The 14,147-nt window shown below is 35.4% G+C and overlaps 1 protein-coding gene across 1 annotated transcript in view; it reads right to left on the reverse strand.

Annotated features, from left to right (window-relative positions):
- LOC119067766 overlaps positions 1 to 14,147 on the reverse strand; it is a 39,369-nt gene that overhangs the window by 16,817 nt on the left and 8,405 nt on the right. The gene's annotated exons all lie outside the window — the stretch shown is intronic.

Here is a 14,147-nt window from a genome sequence, read left to right on the forward strand (position 1 = left end):
AGCTATTGAGAACCCATAACTCAGAAAATATGGCAGATAGAAAGTTCGTTAAAAAAACAAATTTATAGAGTTCATATTTCAGTCGACACGTGTTTCAGTGTTTTCACCAAAAATCTACCATTTAGGAGCTATGAGCGTTTTAAACGCGAGCTATGTCAGCCATAACTCGGAAAATATGGCAGATATAAAGTTCGTTTCAAAGACAAAGTTTTATGCTGAAAACACACGAGGCATTGAAAACGTGTTTTGGTCCTAGTTTTCATTGACATATGCAGCAATCGCAATTTTCGATTGAGAAATTTCTAACTTTATTTGACAGTTGCGACAATTTCGCCATGAAAACAAGGACCAAAACACGTTTTCAATGCCTCGTTTGTTTTCAGTATTAGAGTTTTAGATTATAGTCGATGCGTGTTTCATGGTTTCCCAAAAAAGTCGCTTATCTTGGAGCTATGAGCGTTTTCAGTGCGTTAAATTTTTGAATTTCGACAGATTTTCTATTTTCGTCAAATTTTCGATTTTCATCAACTTATTGATTTTCGTCAAATTTTCAATTTTCGTTAAATTTTTAAATTTCGTCAAAATATCGAATTTCGTCAAATTTGCAATTTTCGTTAAATTTTGAAATTTCGTCCAATTTGCAATTTTCGTCAAATTTTTGAATTTAGTAAAATTATCGATTTTCGTCAAATGAAAGCTGAAAGGTTGAGATGAAAGAGGAAGTTATATAGTTTTGTAAGAAGAATATTTTCGTTCAAACTGCACAATATGATTGTCTATTATCTGCGACCAAATTCTAAAAAATCAAAACTTACAAAAGAGCAGATATCGCCCAAAGCCACTTACAGTGGAGGTGTGACGCAAGTCCTGTTATCCACTTACAAAAGAACTGATATCGGTGAAGGTGGCGCTTACAGATTCGACACGCAAAAAGATATGCGTCACAAATGGCAGCTGATGATAAAAGCACGCAAAAGTTTGATCAACAATACATCCAATGTGGAATAACTCATAACACCAATTGGGTTGTAATTGTTGAAAATGATACTTGCTTATTTTCTCGCTTTTTCTCGTTTTTTACGATTCGTCTTATATATCATTTTAATTTGTCTTCTTCTCTGAGGTCAAAGACTTTCACAAGCAAAAACAGTATGACTGGCATTCCTCACATACCAAAAAAAAATTGTAATTGACACTTTCAGAGTCTTTACTGAACGAAATAAATAATTTTTTTTGATAGATATAATAGGTGTACTAGGTAGACACGCTATAGCAATATGCTTGTTCTTCTAAAATCTAAACAAGAATCTTTGAAAACATTATTTAAAACGACAGCGATTATGGTCTTTGTTGATACATTTTCTCAGCAGCTCTGCACATTGTCGTTGATAAATAAATAAATTTAAGGTCAAATGACCGAAACTGAAACTAGTTTGCTTTTAAAATAGAAAATAAGAACTCGATTATAGCAAAATGTTCGTAATTTTTTTTTACATAGAAAAAGAACTATTCTTGTGTAAAGAGCGACTTCTTCTGCAACAAATGACATCTAAATAATTGAAAATATTTTACTCTACCAAACTGGGTGAAATTTGATATCCGGACTGATGATTTGGGAGTTATTCTTAAAAGATCTTTTTCTGTTTCTTTGAAAGCACGATAACCTTGGCAATTTTGAACCTATTTTGCTAAACTTGGCTCCAATCGACAAGGAATGTAATTCCTGAGGTCGAGCATGGGTCAGAAATCTTACGAAGCAGCCAAGCTGGAGAACATTTTAAATTTGCCAATTCGCGTTCGCGGATGAAAAATATCGACCTTATGATCTGGAAGTTGTAGCCGAAGTAATTTTTGATGGGACGACAACTTAAGAGGCTGCAAACCGATTTTTCAAATTTTTGTTGCCTTCTGTAAAGGACGTCTAGTTGCCGAATGGAATGGATAAGGTCGGGTAACGGTGCTAGTCGACCAATAAAGTCCATATTTATTTCTGATTCATTTCATTTATTTTCCATAATAATAAAACATAACAAGTGACCTGCGTAGCTCCAGTTTGTAAACAATTCTGAGGAGCTACTTTATTACACATTATTATATTCTATAGTTAAAGTAGAAAAATCCTAGTCATCAAGTAACATTTCATTCATTACACAAATTAATACAAAACTAGGATTGCAAGCAAGGGACAATTTAAACATCAGACTGATGGTAGCATGCAAGTTATTCAAAATTTCATTAAAAAATAAGTAGACGACGGCGTTTCATTTACTCGATCATGGATAAATTAAGAGTTTCTTTAGACTAACGGACGAACCAACAAGTACGCCTTTAGTGAACGACAAAACTGACTGATGTTAAGAGAATTTCTAATCATTGGCGGACGGCCATTGAACAACATGGGACCAGAATAAAGCAGGCATCGTTTGCCATAATTCGAAGAAATTTTAGGCTTCATGAGCAAGTAAGAATGCATAGTGTTATATCGATTGAGGTTGCAAGAGAACTGCAGCGAGTGATGTTTCAGTCCATTTACACAACAAAAAACGAATTTACAAACTGCAAATTCATACATACGCGTCAGCATCTTCGGGAACTGCGTACTAAACAGTTGCTCGGTCGGGTACCTCAATGGCAACCGGTGGGTGGCCTTGAGCGCACTCTTATGTAATACATGAAGCTGTTCGATCAATGATTTCCTGGCGAAACCCCAAACTCCAACGCAATAGGTCAAATGGCAGTGAACGGTAGAAAAGTAAATTAAGCGAAGGATCTTCTTCGGCAGAAATCGAAGACGCTTGAGGACTCCAACTCGTCGAGATATTTTCAAGCACATGTAATCATCCCAACTCAGGAATTGATCAAGAGTCAAGCCGAGACACTTTACAGAAGGAAAGGCTCTGATCTCTGATTCTGATTGAATTTCAGAACTGACTGATCGTCGACCTTGGAACGCGGCTTGCGAAAATTTACGAGTTTCGTTTTGCTCAGGTTGAGAGTAAGCTTGTTCATACTCCGCAATAATGAGCGGGTCATCGTATAGATCAGAGACGTTCTGAGCAACGATCGCAGACGAGACAAACATATTCGTATCGTCAGCAAATCATTCCAGTTCTTAAGTGCTGCGATTTCTTATGTTTGAACTGATTTGAAAATAGAAATAATTCAAGATTCATATCTCTGTCACAACCTGCAACATTTTAAATTTATCGTTTCTACGATTTATTTGCGACAACAATCGATTCGTTCTATTGAACCAGTTAGTTTAATTGATCAATCATTTCGATTAAAAAAGTGATGCCTCCACATACACACACCACGTAACTGCCTCATTTTCGAAAAAAAATAGTAACAAGAAAGATTAACTTTGTCAACTCCGTTTGCACTCTACTTATTTGATTTGTTAGATGTAATTAAATTAACCACGTCAATCAGGTTTAACGTCTTATATAAATCGAATACGATTGATATTATTTACGTATGAAATAACACAAGCAAATACGTATACAATGCAGACGACTTAAATATGTTGTGCGATAGACAGTTAAATGTTTGGTTGGTCGAAGGGAAATAATGTTAAACTTACAATGTGCATATGGAATCAACTCTACAACAGAGAGTAACGATACCATTTATTTCCCTCAATGTGCAGGCAGGGCTTTTTTTCATGGAAAAACGTTACATATTCTTTCAAAAGCTTTTTTTTTAAAGCCAACCAAATAGAAACTTTAACTTCGAAGTGATAACCTACACAGTTTCGTTTTGGCTTAATCAAACCTTTACCGTAATGTTGAACATCACTGTAGAAACTGTCAAGAGCAGTAAAACGATAACCACAACGAAACGTGACATAATGATAAACGCTGGTACTTAGTGCTTTAGATTATTTTATTAACATGATTTTTTGCTAACTCAAAAACAGTTTAGTAAGTTTTGTACTTCTTGAGAATTTTTGTAACAAAGTTCCATTTTTCATTGAAGACCTAGAATCGGACAGTGTGCGCTTGCAAATTTCATACACTTCTAATATAACGAAATTTGCAGGCGGGCACTGCCTGATTTTAGGGCTAATAATTTTGTAAACAAGGTGAACGCGGTTGCTCTCGAGATCTGCCCTACCAAAATTTATTAAAATTGACCAAGGATCATGGCCATACGCTAGTAAGGGCAAAGTAAATAATAGGCATGGGCGATAATGATAATGATTATCGATAATCATCGTATCAAGATATCGATAATTCGATTTTAATAATTATCAAGATATCGATAATTCGATATATCGATATCTCGGTCCGAAAATCCGATATTTATCGATATATTCCGATATATCGGTATATTATCATGAATTTTCAGATAAATATCAAAATATCGATATTTTGATAATTATCGATAACGATATGATTAATCGATTATCAATAATTTCTTTCGATTGATATTATCGATAATTTTGAACGTCTCCCATCCCTAGATATAAACACGAAGGTAACTAAAATCCTCAACGGATCAGAGGCATTCATGTGAATTCATTTTTGTCATGTTGAAATCGTGATATTTTTTTCAAAATTAATATTGTTACACCTGCCAATAGTTTGTATGGAACCGAATTCGGCTTTTCACTAGCTGCAAGTTAAGGGTACAGGGTACATTCGTTATTCTATGAAACTAGTTTCCAAATGGTTTTCAAAGAAGTCAATAATTTCGGAGCTTGAGAGCTTTAAGCATATTTTCAGCTGTGAAAAGCATATCTCCGAAAATAGGGCAGAGCTTTGGATTTTAGTCGACAAGTGTTTCAGGGTTTTCCTTTTGTAAGTGTATAAAAAGACTTGCGTCACACTTCCACTGTAAGTGGTTTTTGGGGCGATAAATGCAACCAGACTCTTAGTCATAAAAATAATCAGAAATAAGCACTGACACAGAAATCAATTTTTTTTTGCGCCTGACGATCATAATTCGACGCTTTTCGTCGTCACTCACTCTAATGATGAAATATGCGTTTTTTCGGTACTGCTCACACCAAGATGGCTGGGTCCGAAAAAGTAACTTTTACGGCCGTTGATTGCGTCCGTAAAAGTAACTTCAGGTATGAGCGTAGATGACGTAATTCATTCATATCGACATTTTCCTCAATCATCAATGTTCCACGCAGCATTGAATATGCTGCGGACGATTTTAACGCTCCCCATTTCTTCGAAAAATACACTAAAAGAGTCTATTCATCGACCACAGACGGTGTGTTATTCGACAGTCTTTAAAAATTTTGTACGCTTTTTCGTAAATTGGTGCTGATTTTTTAGGTTAAAGGTTTCGAATTACTATCTCAGCCTCCATCTTAATATCGAAAAAGTCGTCTTCGGTCTCGAATCCGCTCATTTTCCTTTTTTTTGCAACACTAAATTATTTTACGTTGCCTTGAGTCGACACTCAAAATTGAACTAGAATGTTCATGCGTCGTTTACGATTATTTGGTTTCTGTGCAACATTGATGTTTACATGACGACGGCCATTTTTATTTCCCCGTAGAGTGATTTTTAGACCCGTACGAAGTACTGGGGTCTTATGCGTTTACGCATACGTCCGTAACACGTCGAATTGGACTCCCTGAGTAAGGGGAAACCTATTGTGGTTGTCTAGAGATGCCAAATCAGTGAAAAAAAAATGTCCGTCTGTCCGTCTGCACGATAACTTGAGTAAAACGCATCCGATTTTGAAAATTCTTTTTTTTCCCGTTTGGTAATGTCAAAAGACAGGCTAAGTTCGAAGATGAGTGATTTTGGATCGACCCCTCCCGAGCTGTGGCCCAATAAGTGCTTTACGGTTTTTCGAAGATATCTCCGGACATTTAAACGTTAAACTTGTAAGTGATACGTCAAATAAAAGGTATTTACAATACCGATCGACAAAAAAAAAGTTTATGGAAATCGGATGACCGACCCGTGAGTTAGACCCATTGGTGTGAAACAGGCACAGGGCGGCAAGCAGTTTTTGCTTGTAGGTCGGCCACATTTCAACATATTTCGTCTGTTTTAGCTTTATTAGATAGGTATTGACCGTACCAATCAGGGAAAAAAAAGTTTTTGAAATTATGTTCTCCGGAGCGTGAGCTAGGTCTCTTGGAGTGAGCTCTTATCTGGCTACTCGGCCGTACAGTGAACGTGGAGTATTTTGTCAATATCTCGAGTAAATTCTGACCGAATTTCATGAATTTTTTTTTGTTTGAAAGGTATTAACAAATGTAAAGCGTCGGTAAAATTTCCGGTCTCCTAACAAAATGGCTGCCGGTGGCCATATTGGATTTTATTAAAAGTGATATATCTTGGGAAAAATGGTACTTAGAGTGTTTCTGTTAACATGGAAATAATTTGTTATGTGTGTGGGGTGTTTCAGGCATTCCATATATGGACATCTATATATATCTATATTCACCTATATTGAGCTATATACAGGCATATAGAGCTATAAAATAGCATATCCATCTGTGAAATGTTTATTTATAGGAAAATATAGGTAAATATAGCGGTATATAGCTGTTTAAATAGGAATTTATGAAAGTTGACTTCGTACGGGGCTGTCTATATTGCCTCCGGCAATTTATTTGTATATGCTAACAAGGCAAAGAAAGATAATTTAAGTGATTTTAAAGGGCGAATAGCTTTTCAGTAGAGAATGAAGTAAAAGAAATGAAGAGTTTCACAGTAAAGGCTTTTGATACGAATAGGTGTTTCGTACGGGTCGGCGTTAGCTATGTTCATTTTTATTTATTTTTATTTAAATTTGTGTTTCGTCTCATTATGATCGTCAGGCGCAAAAAACGTAGTTCGTAACTCGTGATGAAAGCAAAAATTTTCATCACTCGTAACGAAAAATACTATTGTTGAACTGCTGAGCATAGTCGTTGATATATTATAGTGGCTCACTTCAGCTCCATTGAAAACGGTCCATCACCTGAAATATAAGTAATAAAGCAAATGCGCTCCTCACTTTTTTTCCCTTACATCTTCGAAACTGACACTATCAATTTACAATAGCAATTTCCTGCTAATTTAGCAAACATAAAACCAGAACGATCTTTAAAATAATCGGCGTTATATACACCTATAACTAGACTGTAGGAAATTTGTTGATAAAATGACAATAATAATCATCATTATTGTGTTGAACATTGTAAACACAATTCGGATCCAATCTGACTTACTGCTGTGTGTTTTGTATCGTAAAAAGAAAGATTGAGCTGTTCTGGAGTAATTTTGAATCACAAAGTACGTTGAATTAATTACGATTTACATGTTCAGGTCATGGAATGGAGGAATTGTTGTTGTCTTTTTTTGTTTTTTCTTCCAATTTATTTTTGCTGTTGTTAATCTACACGGCAGGTATGCGATTGCCATTATATTCATCTTAAGATCATGTAAAAAAAATCGGTTTCTCACGATAATTTTTTTTTTTTTCGTGTAATCTTCCACCATCAATTAAGCTATAAAAATAAAACAGTCAAATGATTTCTTCAGACATGTAGTATATCTATGGCATTTATTGTATACACTGGGGGAAATTCCTCGGATTTGAAAAGAAAAAAAAATGGGAAAAATTCATGTAAATTACGGTGTACTGTATCCATGTGTAATGACGACAGACCCAATATTATATTCAACAAACAAATCAACATTATTATTCTACCTCTCATGCGATAGAAAATTGAATGAAAATAATTTAATTACAACCATAAAAATCTTCAATTTTATTTCAACTTTTTAATTTAGAAATTTGAGCCGAAAATAAAAGAAGAAACAAAACAAAAATTGTATCCAAAATGAATGTTTTCATGCCATTTTTATTTTCATTTGAATGACTTTTATTTCTGTATAAATACCATATACAAAATAATCGGATGGGCGGATAATGTAGGTCAGTTATATCATTACAAATATGTGCGTTTCATATACATACAAAATTGAATAGTTTTTTTTTCGAATTTCCACCTTGTCAGTTTTATGTTTCAATTAAGAGTAATAAATGGATGAGTGAATGAATAAAAGTCACAGCATTATCCATCGTCCATCTGTTTAAAATAAACAAGAGAATGCTTCGAAATGGTCGAAATGAAATAATTCCGATTTCTATTCGGTGAGTAATGTAAAATAATGTGATTTTAGAATGTTTCGCGTATTTCTTTTTTTTGTTTATTAAATTTTTGGTTTCGGTATCAGCAGCAGTTACGGATAAAATGTGATAGCTATCAATTTTCGAAATTTCATTTAAATAGTCAATTGAATGGAAGAATTCATGCTGAATGTTGTCAAGTTTAGTTTTAATTGGGAAAATGTATGCATAGCTTGCAGAGTATTTTCCCGGGGGAATCATCCACCAGCCTGGAAATTATTATCCTGAATAATCACCCGGGTCGATGTGAATGATCAGCCAGAAATTATCACTCAAATGTTTGTTGGAATGTGTGGACTGACTTCAGGATATTTCGGATTCCAAAAAAATCTGCGTCGCATGCGGCAGATAAATTTTCTTGCTGATCTGTTCCTTAACATTTGCCATTTTGCGACGCAGATTTTTTTGGTAAAATTTTGGTTGTTTCCAGTCAAATTTTTTTTGGTAAAAATTATTTGGCAGATGATGAGAAAAACTAAGCCAGCTTGTTTGAACTAAAATTGGGTGTAAAATTTAATTTTTGCGTAACGAAGCTGAAAGCGTCAACTCTAGCGATATCATTCATTTTAGAAATTGTATTTCAAAGACTGCGTCACACTTTTCTCGAAGAGATTTTTGTTGGGATATCAGTCGTTTTAGAAGTGTAGTCAACACTGCTTTTTATAACAGTTTACAGTTTTGACGAAATTTGACGAAATTTGACGAAATTCGAAAATTTGACGAAATTCGAAAATTTGACGAAATTCGAAAATTTGACGAAATTTGACAAAAATCGAAAATTTGACGAAATTTGACAAAAATCGAAAATTTGACGAAATTTGAAAATTTGACGAAATTTGACGAAAATCGAAAATTTGACGAAATTCAAAAATTTGACGAAATTTGACGAAATTCGAAAATTTGACGAAATTTGAAAATTTGACGAAATTTGAAAATTTGACGAAATTTGAAAATTTGACGAAATTTGACAAAAATCAAAAATTTGACGAAATTTGATAAATTTGACGAAATTCGAAAATTTGACGAAATTTGAAAATTTGACGAAAATCGAAAATTTGACGAAAATCGAAAATTTGACGAAATTCGAAATTTGACGAAAATCTGCCACCATTCAAGAAATATCTCTAAAACCCCAATTGACCCACCCATTTCCAACTTTCGACATTTTTCACAAATGCCCTTCTTTTCTACTCGTAAAAGTCTGAGACTTTGCCGAAGAAAGTAACTCTCTATCTGCCACCATTCAAGAAATATCTCCAAAACCCCAATTGACCCACCCATTTCCAACTTTCGACATTTTTCACATATGCCCCTCTGTTCTACTCGTAAAACTCTGAGACTTTGCCGAAGAAAGTAATTCTCTATCTCTCATAACCAAAAAAAATATTAGTCCTTTCATCCTACGCTCGAGTAGCTCAAAATTTGGTCACTCTAATCACTGTAGCTCAAACGAATCTGCCCCGTTTTTTTTAATTATTTTTTAGTTCGAATCGTGTTACGAATACCTTTCATTTGATGGGTCGCACGCCTCTGTAGGTTTCAATACAGCTAAGCTACAGCCGAAAACGCGTTCCCGACCCTCGAAAACCACACTCAGAAACCACTTCGAGGCCAATAAAACAAAATTCTGGTTTTTCCTGGGGTAATGTCGTATCACATTTTCATTTTTATGCCCACCCTGAGGTTCCTGCAAAATTTCATGGAGATTGGCTGACTAGTTTCCGAGATCGACCGTCGATAGATAGACAGATAGACAGATAGATAGACAGATAGATAGAAACATACAGAGTAAGTTGAAAGATTTTGATTGTTTGGAAAACGTTAATTTGGTGCATTTTCTATCAAAATGACCAACTTCAAAACGATGTATCTCCGGCAATTTTAAAGTTACATAGTCGAGTGATAGCTCGTTTTGCTCGTATTTGAAGCGCGAATAAGATAGAATAGGATTTGTGGTGATACAGGCCAAAGGAAAGAAACTTAAATTCTCGCCTATATAGTTGCCGCGTCTCAAAAAAATTTCTTCGTTCTTTTTTTGGAAATTAGACTGCGTCAAGTCCTCCGCTATCGCTCCGGACATGATAAGTCCTTTATCCGGACATCCAATGGAAAACGACTATGCCTTTCGGCTGTTTATTGAAAAGTGACTTTCACAATTTTCTATCTTAAATAGGGTCACTTAGACTCCGCTGCTTATTTAGACTACTTGTCTTCACCAGATAGAATTATGTCAAGTGTATAATTCAACACCTTGGAAACGATATGATTTTTTTCATCCGTGCAGCGTGAATAACGTTATTTTCTCTACTCAAAAGCGGTGAGAACATTGCGTTTTGTTCACATTTCGTCTGCTGACAATTCGGTGGACAAAATTTCTATTTTTCGCGTTCTTAGCGTCTGATTTACATTTTGTAACAGGAAATAGTATTTCGTTTACAAAGGAGATAAAGTAGGAAATTACAACAATAGTTCGAGTTAGAATTTCCTGTTTCTCTCCGTGGACGAGGTTATGTGGTATTTTACATCAGAAGACGTTTTTATTGACGAAACAATACATCAATTTGATTCACAATTTTTTTAAAATCAAAACAAATTGACTTTTACAAAGAGAAAAACTCTTGTTCGCCCCATGGGAAAAACAAGACTTGAGAATGGCATTTTACATGACTAGGGATAAAAAGATGAAAAGTAGAGTTTTTGTGTGACGAAACACACGACTTTTCATCTTTCTGGATTTTACATGCTGAGGGCGTCGAAAGGCGTGCTTCACACATGAAAAGTACGGTTTTCGACGCATGTCTCATGTAAATAGTTATTTACATAACAAGGGATGAAAAGTTGAAAGGTAGAGTTTTCGTGTGAATTTTTTTGATCCGAGACGAAACCGAGGTGAATTAACACACGAAAACGAGATTTTTCAACTAAACTAAAACCAAATTTTTTGTTTTCCCTTGGTGTGTAATAAGTCACTTTCGACCCTAGAGAAAACAAAAGCATTTAAATAAAATTATTCTCAAGTCGTCAGAGAGAAAGAGAGAGATAGAGGGAGAGGGAGAGAGAGATATAGAGGGAGAGAGAGAGGGAGAGGGAGGGCGAGAGAGCGTCAACAAAAAGCTTTTTTCTCTACGAATTTGAGTGGAGGAAATAAGGCTAATAAGAACAATGGAATATTCGCTGATTACACCACAGAAATATTGCGTACATTAAAGGAATAAATTTGTTTATTTTTCAATTCGATCGTCGAATTTCGATGCATATTCAAAATTTTTCTTTGTGTATTCAGTGGAAAATACACACAATATGGACGTGTTATAAATATCTATCGTGGAGATAAAATATCATAGCTGTCAATAATAGTCATAACTTAGCCAATATATAATGTATCTATTCACAAACACTTTATATTGAACAATTCTAATTACGAATTCGCTTTTTTTGATATTGTTCGTGATACCCACCACAGATAAGATATAAACTTTTTACTTGTGTGTCAAAATATAATAAGTACCTAACTACTTGACGCAGCAAAAAAAAAAATTAACAATTTTTTGTTGAAGTTATCCGCAAAAGGTATAACAATAAAATTGCTAAAGTGTCTCATAATTCTCGCTTGATATTGAAAATAGCGCACCATTTTCTGTCGTCAATGTTTGCAAATTTAACGATGAATTTATTATTTTATATCGATGACATACGAAAGACAAACAAAAAAAAATTATTTTTTTCTAAGAAAAAAAGAATGGCAAAATGAGCCGGAAATGAGGTTTCTTAATTAACAATTAATAATAATTTGATTAATTTTGTTTACGTTTCCATTTATATGCATCTTGAATTGATACGATCTCATATTGTTTTGCCATGGTTTCGTTTATCGACACTATTATATTCGCGTAATAGTGTCCATAAACTAGCGCCATGGTTCGCTGATAACGCGATATCGGTATTGAAAAAGAATCTACTCGACAACTCAGCCATATTTTGTCAGAAATCGATTCTTTTTGGAGGAAATAAAGAGCAAACAAACAAGAAATGAAGTTAAGTATATCACATGGTACCCATAACGATTTTTTGCAGTTGTCATTTCTTTCAATTTAAAAACGTTGATGGTATGTACGGTAGACGTGTTGTTGATTCTTCAACACTAACCAGTACGACTAGCTACCAGCTAGACTCTAGTTTCTTCGAATAGGATGTGGACTTTGGGGGATTTGAGGATAAACACTTAATTCGGGCGTGTTGCCCTTTCAACGTTCGTATTTATTCTGAGGAAAACTATTTTTTCTTCCACAAATCAGTGCCAATTCGATTGTTCTTTTAATTTAACCGAGCACTTCGATTGCAAATGAAAACCATTACCGTTCGAGATCCAACATCCTCCCACTATTTTTACGATAGTAAAAATACATAAATCTTGAACGGATCCCACTTCGTCGTAGCTGTCCTTTATCGACTACCAATTGTCCAGTGTCTCTATCGACAACCAATTGTCTACTGTCTCTATCGACGACCAATTTCTTCGGCTTTACGGAATCAACCAACCACTTCTTCTCCGGACTGATAAATCTGATCGAATGACCAAAATCGACACGCGTCTTGACCAATCGAATGCTTTCAATCAAATTTACGGAATCGACCAACTTCTTCGGCTTTACGGAATCGACCAACCTTTTCTTCTTCGGCTTTACGGAATCGACTAACCATTTCTTCTTCGGCTTTACGGAATCGACTAACCATTTCTTCTTCGGCTTTACGGAATCAACCAACCCACACTGCTTCGGCTTTACGGAATCAACCAACCCACACTGCTTCGGCTTTACGGAATCGACCAACCTTCTTCGGCTTTACGGAATCCACCAACCTTTTCTTCTTCGGCTTTACGGAATCAACCAACCAACACTGCTTCGACTTTACGGAATCGAACAACCTTTTCTTCTTCGGACAACCAAATTGCTGCTTCGCTATGACAACCGAATTGCTGCTTCGCTATGACAACCGAATTGCTGCTTTTTCAGACAATGTTGCTTCGCTCCTACATTCAATATTGCTTCGCTGTGACAGTCAATGTTGAGCCATTTACCATGGAAAAAACGTTACTCGTACACCAATTGACGATTACGTAACGATTTTCACTTTCCCATTACAAAATCACCAGCCCCAAAAGTCCACCCGGGGGCGCCAAATGTTGATTCTTCAACACTAACCAGTACGACTAGCTACCAGCTAGACTCTAGTTTCTTCGAATAGGATGTGGACTTTGGGGGATTTGAGGATAAACACTTAATTCGGGCGTGTTGCCCTTTCAACGTTCGTATTTATTCTGAGGAAAACTATTTTTTCTTCCACAAATCAGTGCCAATTCGATTGTTCTTTTAATTTAACCGAGCACTTCGATTGCAAATGAAAACCATTACCGTTCGAGATCCAACACGTGTACAAAAAGAATAGACCATAGCAATTTTGACTACTGCGTCGAATAGACCCTTTTTGAAAAATTCTGTTCTCGCGATTGATTCAGTGCTATGAATAGACCGAAAACGGTAGTGACTCTACTAACATCTAAGTAAGGCTCTAAATCTATGTATTCTTCAGTGAGATCGAAACTTTCTAGTAAACCAAATCCAATCTTGTACCTTGATCATCAAGGCTTGTGTTACGGACTGCTGGACTAACAGCGTCTTATTCGAGAAAGAAAAAGACGCTTTGATCGCATCACTTACACATGCGAGCAAAGAGCGTTCATTGTTATCAAGCAAAGATTCTAGATGTTCCGACCAGTGAGCTGCGGGAATCGACCAAGAAGACCACCATTATTTCAATGTTTGAAGTGTACTGGAGAATCTCCAGTGGAGAAGAAAGGTTTTTTTTGTATTTTCCATGAAATGTTTCTTCCCAACTTCCTTCACCTAACTTCATTTCATCATATCTCCGCAACGAGTGGTCCAAATGACACCAAATTTCATAGGATTTAATAGGATGAAATTCGACATTACCTC

Source organism: Bradysia coprophila (assembly GCF_014529535.1).
Source record: "Bradysia coprophila strain Holo2 chromosome X unlocalized genomic scaffold, BU_Bcop_v1 contig_128, whole genome shotgun sequence".
Classification (NCBI taxonomy): domain Eukaryota; kingdom Metazoa; phylum Arthropoda; class Insecta; order Diptera; family Sciaridae; genus Bradysia; species Bradysia coprophila.